The 12011-nt window shown below is 44.9% G+C and overlaps 1 pseudogene across 1 annotated transcript; it reads right to left on the bottom strand.

Moving 5' to 3' along the window:
- Nucleotides 1-261: 261 nt before the first annotated feature.
- On the bottom strand, nucleotides 262-6047 carry LOC105521474 (annotated as a pseudogene). The gene is made up of 2 exons (XR_001003277.1): nucleotides 5733-6047; nucleotides 262-894 (listed from the first exon to the last, which is right to left on the bottom strand). The product of XR_001003277.1 is annotated as a 40S ribosomal protein S7-like (transcript).
- Nucleotides 6048-12011: the final 5964 nt, after the last annotated feature.

The following is a 12011-nucleotide window of genomic DNA, read 5'->3' as shown; positions in this document are numbered from 1 at the left end:
CAACAAGAGCAAGACTCCATCTCAAAAAAAAAAAAAAGTAAACAAATAACAAAATGTCCTTATTCCAGCCATCCCTAAAAAACAGCTTTACCTTAAATTCCATATTTTAAATGATAGTCATACACATAAAAGACAAGCATCTATCTGGTCATATTGTTGAAATGATTCTTTGTCGTTTCTATCAGAATTTTGCAAATTCTATTTTTTGCCGTCAACTTTTCTCATTCCACCAAGCAGGATAAGCCACTTTTTTTTTTTAAATGTGAATATACTTTATTTAGTCATTTTTGTTTATAGTTGAAACTGGGAATTCAAAATTTATATCCTTGCCTGTGAGCTTCATATAGACCCAGAAAAAGTTTTAACGTTGTGTTCCACATTGTTTGCTGTGCTTTGTCCAAATGAGCCTTTATGAGATGCTGCCATCCAGTTTCACGTGGATTCTCTTATCCACAATTTCACTTGAGAAGACCAAGTCCTCAGGGACTGAGTCATGCGTGACTTTCAGGGTACGGCACCTGGGATGCTTTTGCTTATTTTTTGTAGGGCTTTTCGGGCTGGCTTAGGCAGAGTTCTCCTCTGAGCGATGAAGACAACATGCTTCGCCCTAAACTTTTTCTCCAGTTCACGTACTAGCCAGACTTGGATATTCTGGAAAGATTTCAGGTGAGGAATGGGAACAAAGATTATGGTAGCTTTCCCACCACCATCATCTTCAGTTTCCTTGGCTGCTGTAATATTCAGCTCCCTGAACTGAGCCTTGAGGTCCGAGTTCATCTCCAGCTCCAGAAGAGCCTGGGAGATACCGGACTTTGAACTTGTCTGGCTTCTTGCTCTTGGGCTTCGTGATCCTGGCATTCGACTGAACATGGCCTCCTCCTTGCTGAGTGCCACCTTAGGAAGAGTAAAACCACATTTTCAAACCAATTTGTCAGGAATTCATAATCATTCTCTAGCTAAGATGGGGTGAGACCCCTTTTCTTCCCTACACATTTGTAGACATGTAAAACCCTATCCCATGTGGGGATGATGGAGTGTACAGGGGCTACCTTGGTTAGTGTGGCAGAGTTAGCATGCTGGGAAGGTTTCTTACCCAGAGTTGCAGGTGACCGCAGTCAAGGCTGTGCACAGAACCAAGAGCAGATGATGGCAGATTGGCCAGAAAAGGGAGAGCCAATGGGCTACCAAAAGCGTTTTTAGGCTGGGTGCGGTGGCTCACACCTGTAATCCCAGCACTTTGGGAGGCCGAGGCAGTGGATCACCTGAGGTCAGTCTTTCAAGACCAGCCTGGCCAATATGGTGAAACCCCGTTTCCATAAATAATGCAAAAACTAGCTGGACGTGGTGGCACATGCCTGTAATCCCAGCTACTCGGGGGGCTGAGGCAGGAGAGTTACTGGAACCTGGGAGGGAGAGATTGCAGTGAGCCAAGATCACGCCACTGCACTCCAGCCGGGGCAACAGAGCAAGACTCTGTCTCAAAAAAAAAAAAAAAGAAAAAGAAAAAAGAAAAAAAAAAGCAGTATCAGAGGTGTTCCCTGAGACTTAGAGTAAAGTAACACACATTAGGACAATCATGGAGATTAAGAAAACAGAGAAGGCAAAGCAGGAAGCTGATTCTGGAAAATACCTGGTTGCCCAGGCTGGAGTGCAGTGGTAGGTCCGGGCTGGGAGATGCTGTGGGCAGATAATCAGGTCTAAAGGGCTGGCAGGAGAGACAGGTTTGGGAGCTTGGAGGACTGAGACTTGGGGTACAGAAGGATGTGGCGGAGCACTGTATGTGTCATCCTTGAACAAAGATAAAGACCACCTGTTCGAGCCTCGGGAGCTTCATTTGGAAGCTGAGGCAGAGTCATTGACCTGACTGTAGTGATGTGGCCTCGTGAGTGAACTGGACCCCAGTACCAGTGCTGGCAGTAAAGGGACAAGAAAATGTTCTAAGGCTCCCATCAATGACTCTGGATCTCATGGGTGTTGCTCCTTTGCCCTGATAGGACCTGAGAGAGCTGATGCCTTGAAGTCATTCAACAAAGGTGTTTTGCTCATGGTTGTCCTCCCTTGGGTGCAGGGCTAGCACGGGCCTCCAGGGAAGCAGTGCCCACAGTGCTCTGCTGGAGCAACTGGAGCCAGGGAGGAGCTACCCACGGGTCATTCTGGCCATTTTCTTGCCACTAACTAGACTTCACTTCCTGTTGTGAGCTTTCATCTCCACAGTGTGAGCTGGTCAGATGGAGGAAAGTTGGGACGAGGGCCTTGAGATCCTCATTTACTCATTCAGTAACTAGGTCCCAAGCACTTATCTTGTTCCAGGGCTAAGTATGGTCAGGGTCTCTGAGTGAATGAATGACATGACCCTTGTCCTCCAGGAGCTCACAATCTGGAGGGGAGGAGGAGGGACAGACCATTAAAACAGAAGAAAAGTGCGAGCATAAAATTGAAATAAAGCACAGTTCTGTGAAGGGGAAATGAAGATCACTTCAAGGGTGGGAGATGGGTCTGAAAAGACCTCACTGAGGTGACATTTATGCTGAGAAGGATAATTGGGACCACCCCTGCAAAAGACTGAGATCAGTAGGCCATGGGAAGGATCAATGGCCAAAAAGTCCAGAAGAAAGTGAGTTTGGCCAGAGAGGAGGCAGAAAGAAGGCCAGTGTGGCTGGAGAGGGCTTGTGAGTAGAGGAGGGGAGGGAGGGTAAAGGCAGGGGTGGATTCTGGATGTCCCTGTGTTAGTGATCTACAGCTGTATGAAAGCATTACCCCAATCTTAGAGGCTTACAATGAACATGTAGATCTTCCTTTTTCCAGGCCCAGGAATCCAGCAGGACTTATCTGGGTGCTTCTGCCATGATATCTCTCAGGAGGCTGGGGCTGTGGTCTCAACTGAGGCTCAAGTGGGGCTGGATCCAATGCTAAGCTCACTCATACAGTTACTGGAAGGATTCAGTTAGGACTGGTGGCCTGAGCTCCCCTCTGTCCATTGCCCTCTCTGTATGCTAGGACACATGAGCCTCTCCATAGGGCAGCTCATAACACAGCAGCTGATTCCCCAGAGTCAGGGATCTGAGAGAGGGAGAGACAGAGAGAGGACAACACAGAGAGAGGAAAGCAGAACAGAGAAGGGAAACAGCAAGATTCTAGTCACAGTCATTTTATAACTGAATTGTGGAAGTGACATCTCATCCCTTCTGCCATACTCTATTGGTTAGAAGTGAGTCACTAAGTCAGTCTACACTCCAGGGGAGGATATGACATAAGGATGTGTCCACCAGGAAGTGGGGGAACCTCTTGGAGCCATTGAGGTGGCTCCTACCACATAGGCTGAGATGTGGCACTTGGGTCTGAATCTAAACGCACATTTAACCATTGCAAGCTTTTATGAGGATGACAATATCAGAATTTATTAAATTTCCGCCCTCGAATAGTACACACAGGAGAATGAGGCCAGGAGGAATGGGACATTTCAAAGATCACATGGCAGGAACCCAGGCCTCTTTTTAGTTGTGTTCCATGATAATTCCTACCATCCCTTCATGCATTTCATGTCTCATTTGTCCATTACCTACATGCGATACCAGCCCACAGGTTTCCTGTTATCTCACACACACCTGATGACATCCCTGGGGAGGTGATGCCAGGATGATCTCCATTGTGCAGGAGAGGAGGCTTGGGGAGACACTGAGAGGCACAGTGGCTTTGCCCAGAGTCACATAAGTGGTAAGGAGGAGGAGCTGGGTCTGAACCTGCATCTGTCTATTCCGAGGTGGGACCCTGGCTGCACCCAGGCCTTCCACAGGGGCTGTAGGGAGGCAGGGTTGGTGAAATTTTGTACATCTATGGAGGGTCATGGGGTAGGGGGGTGGGGGGTGTGTAGGCAGTAGCCCACAGGATCATTTGCAGTCTTCTGATCAGGGAGGGGACTCAGGTAAGGGAACTCCAGGATGTACAGAAGGTGTGGACAGCATCCTGCTGAGAAATCTGGCTGAAACCTCAACAGTGATGTCCAGCCAGGTCTCAGGGGTCGGGCTGCTCCCCTCCCCACTTCAGAGTAAACATCAACATGACTGACATTCCACGTGCCTTCCAATGACAAAACCTTCCCTCTGCCTTTCAGAGAAGCCCAGTCAATGTCCCATTCCCAGGACGTCTTCCTAGACTGCGGTCTGCCACATAATTGGGCTGAGTCTATCACTGCTGTGTCCCCTCTCCAGTTTCTGGCAGCTCTGCTCTCTGTGGTCCAGCCCTATCCCCTCCCTACATGCTCACCTGCACCCACCTCCAGGCCTCCTCACCCTCAGACTCTGCCTCAGTGCGCTCTGGGTGCTCTAGCTGGGCCAGGAGTAGATGGACACAGTGCTGCAGGCCCGGGTCAAGCATGTTGAGCTGCAGATAGGCCCCAGCACCTTGAGAGGGGGCAACTGTGGGGGCTGATAGAAATCACCGGAGTAATGAGCCATCCAGGTACCCAGAATGGAGGAGATGGTGCAGGGGGAGGCAGGTGAGCAGAACACATAGAGGCCCAGTCTCTCCTTCCACCCTGTCCTCCAAGGGACGGCCCTGGGAAAATCTCATACTTAGCTCAAGCCTAAATTCCTGTGTGCAGCCTGTAGATCTCCTCTTCCCACTGACACTTCTCTTACCCCACCCCCATGGTCTCTATCTGTGATGTCAGGGTGTGTGTGTGTGTGTGCGTGCGTGTGTGTGTGTGTGTGTGTGTATGTGTGGATGCTGAGAAGTAACAGTCTGCCGCAGGGGATGGTCAGGCAGGATGGTGGTCCAAGGTCGGGACTGTCTTCCTGGGGAAGACACAGGTGGACCCTTTCCTGAGCAGCTGAGCCTATGTCAGTGCTCACACACACGGGGCCCACGTGGAGTGCAGACAGTGCAAACACAGGAGAGCCCCTGCACAGCACACGCTCAAGACACCAGTGGTTCCTCCAATATCTGTTCCCACCTGTCCTGTCCCCTGCAGCCAGAAAGCGGTGTCAGCCTCACTTAACCGTATGGAATTGCAGGGAGTGGACAGTCCCCTCAATGTAGGCACTGTAACAATTAGAAGTGAATTGTTACAGTGAACAATTAGAAGTGAACGTGGACGTGGCCCTGGAAAAAACTCCGGATCTTCAGAATTATGCAGAGCACCGCACCCCTGCCTCTTGTGTAGAATGAATAAGTCCCAGGGAAAAAATTGTCTGGCTCAAGTTCACACACTGATTCAACGAAAAGCTGGTATATCAGTTAGGATTAGTTTTGCCTACACATAGCAGAAAACCCAGAATAACACCACAGAGAAGTGAGAGAAAGAGCTTTGCCTTTCTCCCATAAAGGAGCTCTGGAGGTGGGCTCCGTGCTGCCCCTGGATGCCCCCTCAAGGCACTCAGCCAGCATGACAGCTTTCTGCCCCACCATCTTCATAGCTGGTTTCCATCCTGAAGGCTGTCTCAGGGCCCACGGAGACTGCTTTTAGAGGAAAAGGAGGAGGAAAGAAGGACGAAGGGGCCGCACAGCTGTGTCAGTTCCACCTAAGCACCGTCCCCAAAGACCCTCTCAGTCGTCCTTCTGCTCGCAGCTGATCAGCTTGAACTTTGTCCGGTCCCTCTTAGCTGCAGGAGAAGTTAGGAACAATAAACTTTTAGTTTGTCTGGCATATTGTTTTCCTAATAAAACTGAGTCTCTGTTTTGAAGAAAAAGACAGGAATGAAAACCGCATGTAACGAACAGGGCTCTCTCCCTACCCTAAACTCCAAGCTGAAGGAGGCAGGAGGGACTGACTTCTCCTCGGGCGCACTGGGCATCCCCTCACCTACCACAGCCACTCTTTTCTTGGGGATATTGTTCATTCTCGGAGAGGGGACAAAAGCCGGGGTTGCAAACGGGGACATTGGAATGGGAAACCTGCTTTCAATTCCTCAGCAGAATGGTAAGAACCTCTATGTCATCTTTCATCTGTCTGCGCATTGGAAGAAGGTCTGAGAAAATCCTCTTTTAGATCCTAAATGGGTGGGCAGAGGTGGAGGATTGTGGAGACTTTTGGGCAAGTAGCACGTTCCTAAACCGGGTCACGATTGAATCTCTGTAAGTGAACGAAGTGGAATGCCTTGACCTCACCATGTTGGCCCCCGGGACACCTTGACCTCTATTGTGAGTATTATGGCAAAAATAGTCCTCCCAAAACAAAACTAATAATGGTGGTGAAAACTTCACATGGTAAAATGTATCACTGACAAAGAACTGAAGAAAGAAAAAAATACTTAAAAAACATTTTGACATGTATTATTTGACATGCACATGAAAAGGTAGAAAGAATATCCCTAAAAATACTTAAAAAGAGAGAATATATAGTCAGTAAATCATGTGGGCAAATCACTTACATAAAACTTAATTGGTCCTGATAACAATTTCCGTTTTCTAAACTATAAAAAATCAAATTTTAGTAAATTAAAAATAAAAGTGAATAAACGACATTGGTTTACTTTCTATAGGTTAAAAAATCAGTGAGTTAAAATATCTTACTGAAGTTTGCACTCAACAAAATTTTAAATTGTTGATAATAATTCTTTTTTTTTTGAGACAGAGTTTCACTCTTGTTGCTCAGACTAGAGTGCAATGGCACGATCTTGGCTCACTGCAACCTCCACCTCCCGGATTCAAGCGATTCTCCTGCCCCAGCCTCCCGAGTAGCTGGGATTACAGGCATGCACCACCACGCCAGGCTAATTTTGTATTTTTAGCAGAGACAGGGTTTCACCATGTTGGTCAGGCTGGTCTTGAACTCCTGGCCTCAGGTGATCCGCCCACCTCAGCCTCCCCAAGTGCTGGGATTACAGGCATGAGCCACACACCTGGCCTGTGTTGATAATAATTCTGATTTCAAAGGTTATTGAGCACAGAATAAAAATATTTTGAGGGATTGAAGTTCTCTGAGGTAAAGTGGCAGGGTCAGAATAGTGCTGGGATTACAGGCGTGAGCCACCGTGCCCAGCCCAGAAGCATGCAATTTATGTACAAGTTATAGTAAGGAACGCTAGACAGCAATTAAAATCAGATTTTCAAAAACATTAAATGGCACGAATAAGTGCTCATATTAAGTGCAAAGGTAACTGTGAGTACAGGATCTCCCACTGTTTTTGAAAAAAATCTCTGTATCTAAATTAGATGAAAATATAAAACTCTTTTGAGTGATAGTTTTCATTTCTCTGAGATGTTTTATTGTTTATAAAATCAGCCTGGCACGGTGGCTCACGCCTATAATCCTGGCTACTCAGGAGGCTGAAGCAGGAGAATAGCTTGAACCCAGGCGGCAGAAGTTACAGTGAGACGAGATCGTGCCGCTGCACTCCAGCCTGGGCAGCAGGGTGAGACTTCGTCTCAAAATAAATAAATAACTAACTAAATAAATAAATAAATAAATAAATAAATAAATAAATAAATAAATAAATAAAATAAATCAGAAGGATTCCATCAATATATTTTGATTTGGTTTTCTATTATCTTTAAACCAGACATACATAGCTGTGATGTAAACCAGTTACTCTCAACACTGCCCCATCCCTCATCCTGCTAGGGCGGTGAGACGGCAAACTTGTCTCCATTTTATGTCCTGGAATCCAAAGTCTCATTCAGCTGCTCAATAAATACTCCCTGAAATGGTGTACTGGGGAGAGATCTATTTTTTCACAACGTGCAATGACAAAACAAAGACTTCCACTAGGAGGCACCCCCAAAGCATTGACTCTTACACAATTTGTTTTGGATCTAATCAAAATCCTGAGAAGACACCTCACTTTTAACGTGATCTTTTGGAGACAAAGTTACGGAGCCCTGCAGCATTCATGCCATTTTCTCATATGGCCACCAGAGGGCAGTGTGTGACTGCTTTTGACGATGATACTGCCCGTTTTAATAGTTGTTCTTCAGAATGTGTTGATCATCTTAGGGAATTTCTTTTTCTTTTTTGTTTTTTGACACAGGGTCTGGCTCTGTCACTCAGGCTGGAATGTATGGCATGATCATAGCCTACTGTAACCTCAAACTCCTGGGCTCGAGCAGTCCCCACCCCTCACGGCCCTTTGCCTCCCTAGTAGCTAGGACTACAGGTGTGCACCACTACGCCTAGCTAGCTTTTAAACTTTTTTGGAGAGACAGTGTCTTCCTATGTTGCTCAGGCTGGTCTTGAACTCCTGGCCTCAAGTGATTCTCCAGCCTTAGCCTCCCAAAGCGCTGGGATTACATACAGGTGTGAGCCACTGCATCTGAGAATGTCTTCAATAAACATTTATTTTTTTATAGCTCTATTATCATTTGGAAGCTAATGAAAATTCCCCATAAGGAACAAATATAAGATAATCAAGTGATTCTCCAGCCTTAGCCTCCCAAAGCGCTGGGATTACATACAGGTGTGAGCCACTGCATCTGAGAATGTCTTCAATAAACATTTATTTTTTTATAGCTCTATTATCATTTGGAAGCTAATGAAAATTCCCCATAAGGAACAAATATAAGATAATCCTCTGACTGGAAATGTATCTTGAAACACAGGCAGCCAGGGACAGTTGTATCAGGATCTGTGTCTAGATCTGCCGCTCCCTTCTCCATCCATCCATTCTACAAACATATGTCTCTACAAAATATATTTTGACAATTGGATGTAACGTACTATAGATACTTTCCAATCACAGCATCCCCTTCTTTGTGATGTGAATCTTTTGGTAACAAGGGATCTTCCTCGTAAGAGAGTAGAGTATGAAATAAATGAGGACCAAATAAAGGAAATTGAAATTGGCAGGAGGTCTCAGTAGAAGTCTGTCGAGAGGAGAAATCTCACGTTAGCATAGCAAAAATCCATTAGACGTTGTCTGCTATCTCCAACGCAGTGAGTTTCCATTTTCCCTCTAAGAGTTTGCTAAAATCCTTTATATTCTACAAACATCGCTTTATAACTAAAATAGTTATAACAATTTTAAGAAAGAGTTAAGGTTACTGTTTTAATCACCAGATGCTCCAGCTTCAACAGTTCATCCCTCAGTATTCTATCATAATCATTGGTCAGCCTCGCAAGATAGTAATTTGAGAGGAGTGATTGTACATCTTGGTTCCAACCGTACTGGAGGTTCTTAGCCCAGTACCTGGCCAAGCAGAGGTGCCTTAGAATACCCAGAGAATGAACTTGGGACACAAGATCTGACAGGTTGGAGAAGAGCGTTTGACACTGGGACTCGTCTAGAAGAGCTCGGATATGAGGTCACCATAAACAAGCTACTTGATAACCTGACAGGCTCTTTAAACCTGATCGTCCTTCCACAGCAGCCCCCAGCTTGGACCTACCTGGCCCCAGGTATTTCCCAGAATCACCCCCTGCTTTGACTTCTCTTGCTCACTGTGGCCCCCCTTGTGTCCTGGTGGGTGGTTCTTCACTCTGTGTCTCTGAGGACACCTCTGACAGCCTTGGGTAGCCTAATGAATCTCGCTTTTCTGGCCGACCTGCCATCACCAGCCGCTGGTTCTACACTCGACTTTGATTGCAGTATCATCCACACTCCAGTCAGAAGACACTCCCAGCATGCTGACCCCAGGAGCCCACACTAACCAAAGTAACCCCCAACTCCATCTCTTCCAACATCCCCACTGGGGATTGGAGATTCAAATGTCTGCAAATACGTTGGGAAGAAAAGGGATCTCATCCATCTTACCTAGGAAATGATTCCCTAGTTCAGATAAGTTGCTACACAATTGTGTGATTTATTTGTTGTCCTCCATGGAATCAGAGAACTTGGTATAACAAATACATTTTCAATGTCCTCATACAAATAACAAAGAATATCTTAACAATGTGAATATTTCTTTTCTTTATTTTGTTTATAATGTTATTAAAAAATGGAACTTAAAGTAAAGCTGTATCTGCTTTCTAGGGATGGCTAGAACGGCAACGTTCTGTTACTTGTTTGTTTGCTTTTACAAATACCTTTTAGTTCAGTAGGAACCGTAGAATTCAGTGGGTCACATCCTTGCATTTTGCAGGTGAGGCAGCTAAGGCCCAGAGAGAGGGTGTGTCTTCCCCAGTGCTCACGGTCACCAATCCCTTCACCTACCTGGAGAAAATAAACAGGATCTTATTACACCTAGCATCATCTCCAGATTCTAGGCCATTGCCTTTAAATAGTAGGCATCCAGTAAATCAAATTAATTGGATTATAACTTAACTTGGAGGTCCTGCCTTCCCTGTCCTGTCTGCCGCTGAGTGCCTGGTGCTGGCTTTGACCCCAATTAGATATTAAACAGGAGGAGTGGTATAGGGTAGAGTTCGGAACAACACATTTTCCTTTAGTGTATAAAAATTCTATGATTTCCAAATGTATAAAAAACTTTGATTTAAACTACTTCTCTCCCTGAGATCAAAGCTATATATATATATAGCTTTGTTGTGTGTGTGTGTGTATCTATCTATCTATATATAGATATATATGGCTTTGTTTTATTTATGTATCTTCTCAGCCCATTTGGGTAAGGGATGGGGAAGAGCTATTTGTGATGAGAAAATAATAACGCTATTGAATTAATTCTGTGACTTGTGTTTTTCACAGTTTTACACATATCTGGAATTGCCAATATCTGAAAAACGCTAGTGTCTCCATGGAGTTGTGGTGCGGTTATCACTGCCTGTGAATATGTGACTTTAGTTGTTATTACTGGACCCCTGCCTGGATTATGGCAACCACTTGATGTCTGAGTCAACAGAGTATGGCCACAATTGCAGAAAGAAGTCAATGTTCTGGTTGTCTGAAAGCATCTTTGACACCTGATAAAAGCAAGACAGGCCCAGCAGTAAAACTTGCAGACTTAGTATAATCCAAGAGGAAACTTCCAGCAACTAAACTGTGGCATGCTTTTAAGAGCTGCTGCATCCCCAAGGCTCTGCAGAGCATCCAGTATTTAGAAAACCCAAATGAACACCACTGACTGTGAAAAGATGGACACTGAATACCAAAAAGATTTGAAAATACCTAAGCATTTTATTTCACTTATATTTTCTCTTACACATGCATAAAAGGAACATATATTTTAAAATCCATATGTAAAGTTTCCAAAAGCTCTGTGTATACACTAAATGTGTAATGATTTTGATGACTAAAAAGCATTAGGTTTTGTAAACCTAAAACTGTTATAATACAGTTTTTTTTTTTCAAAGAAGCATTGGGTAATAGTACAATTGAATAAATGTTTCTTTTTTAGTGGTACATAAAGTAATGTTTGTACAGTTGAGGATGACTCAGATGCAATGAAATATGGGTATTCCATGCTTGACTCTGAGTCATTTTGCTACTATAATTAATAGACAATAAGTTCCCCAAACAAGTGACAGCAACTTTTTTTTTTTTTGACGGAATCTCACTCTGTCAACCAGGCTGGAATGCAGTGAGAGGATCTCAGCTCACTGCAGCCTCCGCCTCCTGGGTTCAAGTGATTCTCCTGCCTCAGTCTCACGAGTAGTTGAGACTGCAAGTGTGCACCACCACGCCCGGCTAATTTTTGCATTTTTAGTAGAGACAGAGTTTCAGCATGTTGGCCAGGCTGATCTCAAACTGCTGACCTCAGGTGATCCACCTGCCTCGGCCTCCCAAAGTGCTGGGATTACAGGCATGAGTTACCACACCCGGCCTGATAACAACTTTTAAAGTTTAATTTTATGTTAATGGTTTTAGGAAAAAAAAATCTGACTCCTTACTTATTTTTGCACCAAATGAAAAAAGTCATAATAAAAGGAAAACTATGAGGTTATAAACTGTTCTGTGATTCACATACGTGAGTATGTGTCTGTGTTAATGACTTTCCATACTCAGAAGTCACATTGCATATTTGTTTACCGTAAAGAAGGGAGATCTCGGCCAGGCGCGGTGGCTCACACCCGTAATCCCAGCACTTTGGGAGACAGACATGGGTGGATCACCTGAGGTCGGAAACCCCATCTCTATTAAAAATATGAAAATTAGCTGGGCATGGCGGTGCATGCCTGTAGT

The sequence above is a fragment of the Colobus angolensis genome, unplaced genomic scaffold (genome assembly GCF_000951035.1).
Source record: "Colobus angolensis palliatus isolate OR3802 unplaced genomic scaffold, Cang.pa_1.0 Scaffold40, whole genome shotgun sequence".
Taxonomy (NCBI): Eukaryota; Metazoa; Chordata; class Mammalia; order Primates; family Cercopithecidae; genus Colobus; species Colobus angolensis.
The sequence above is the reverse complement of the archived record's forward strand: the minus strand, read 5'-3'. Positions and strand labels throughout refer to the sequence as shown.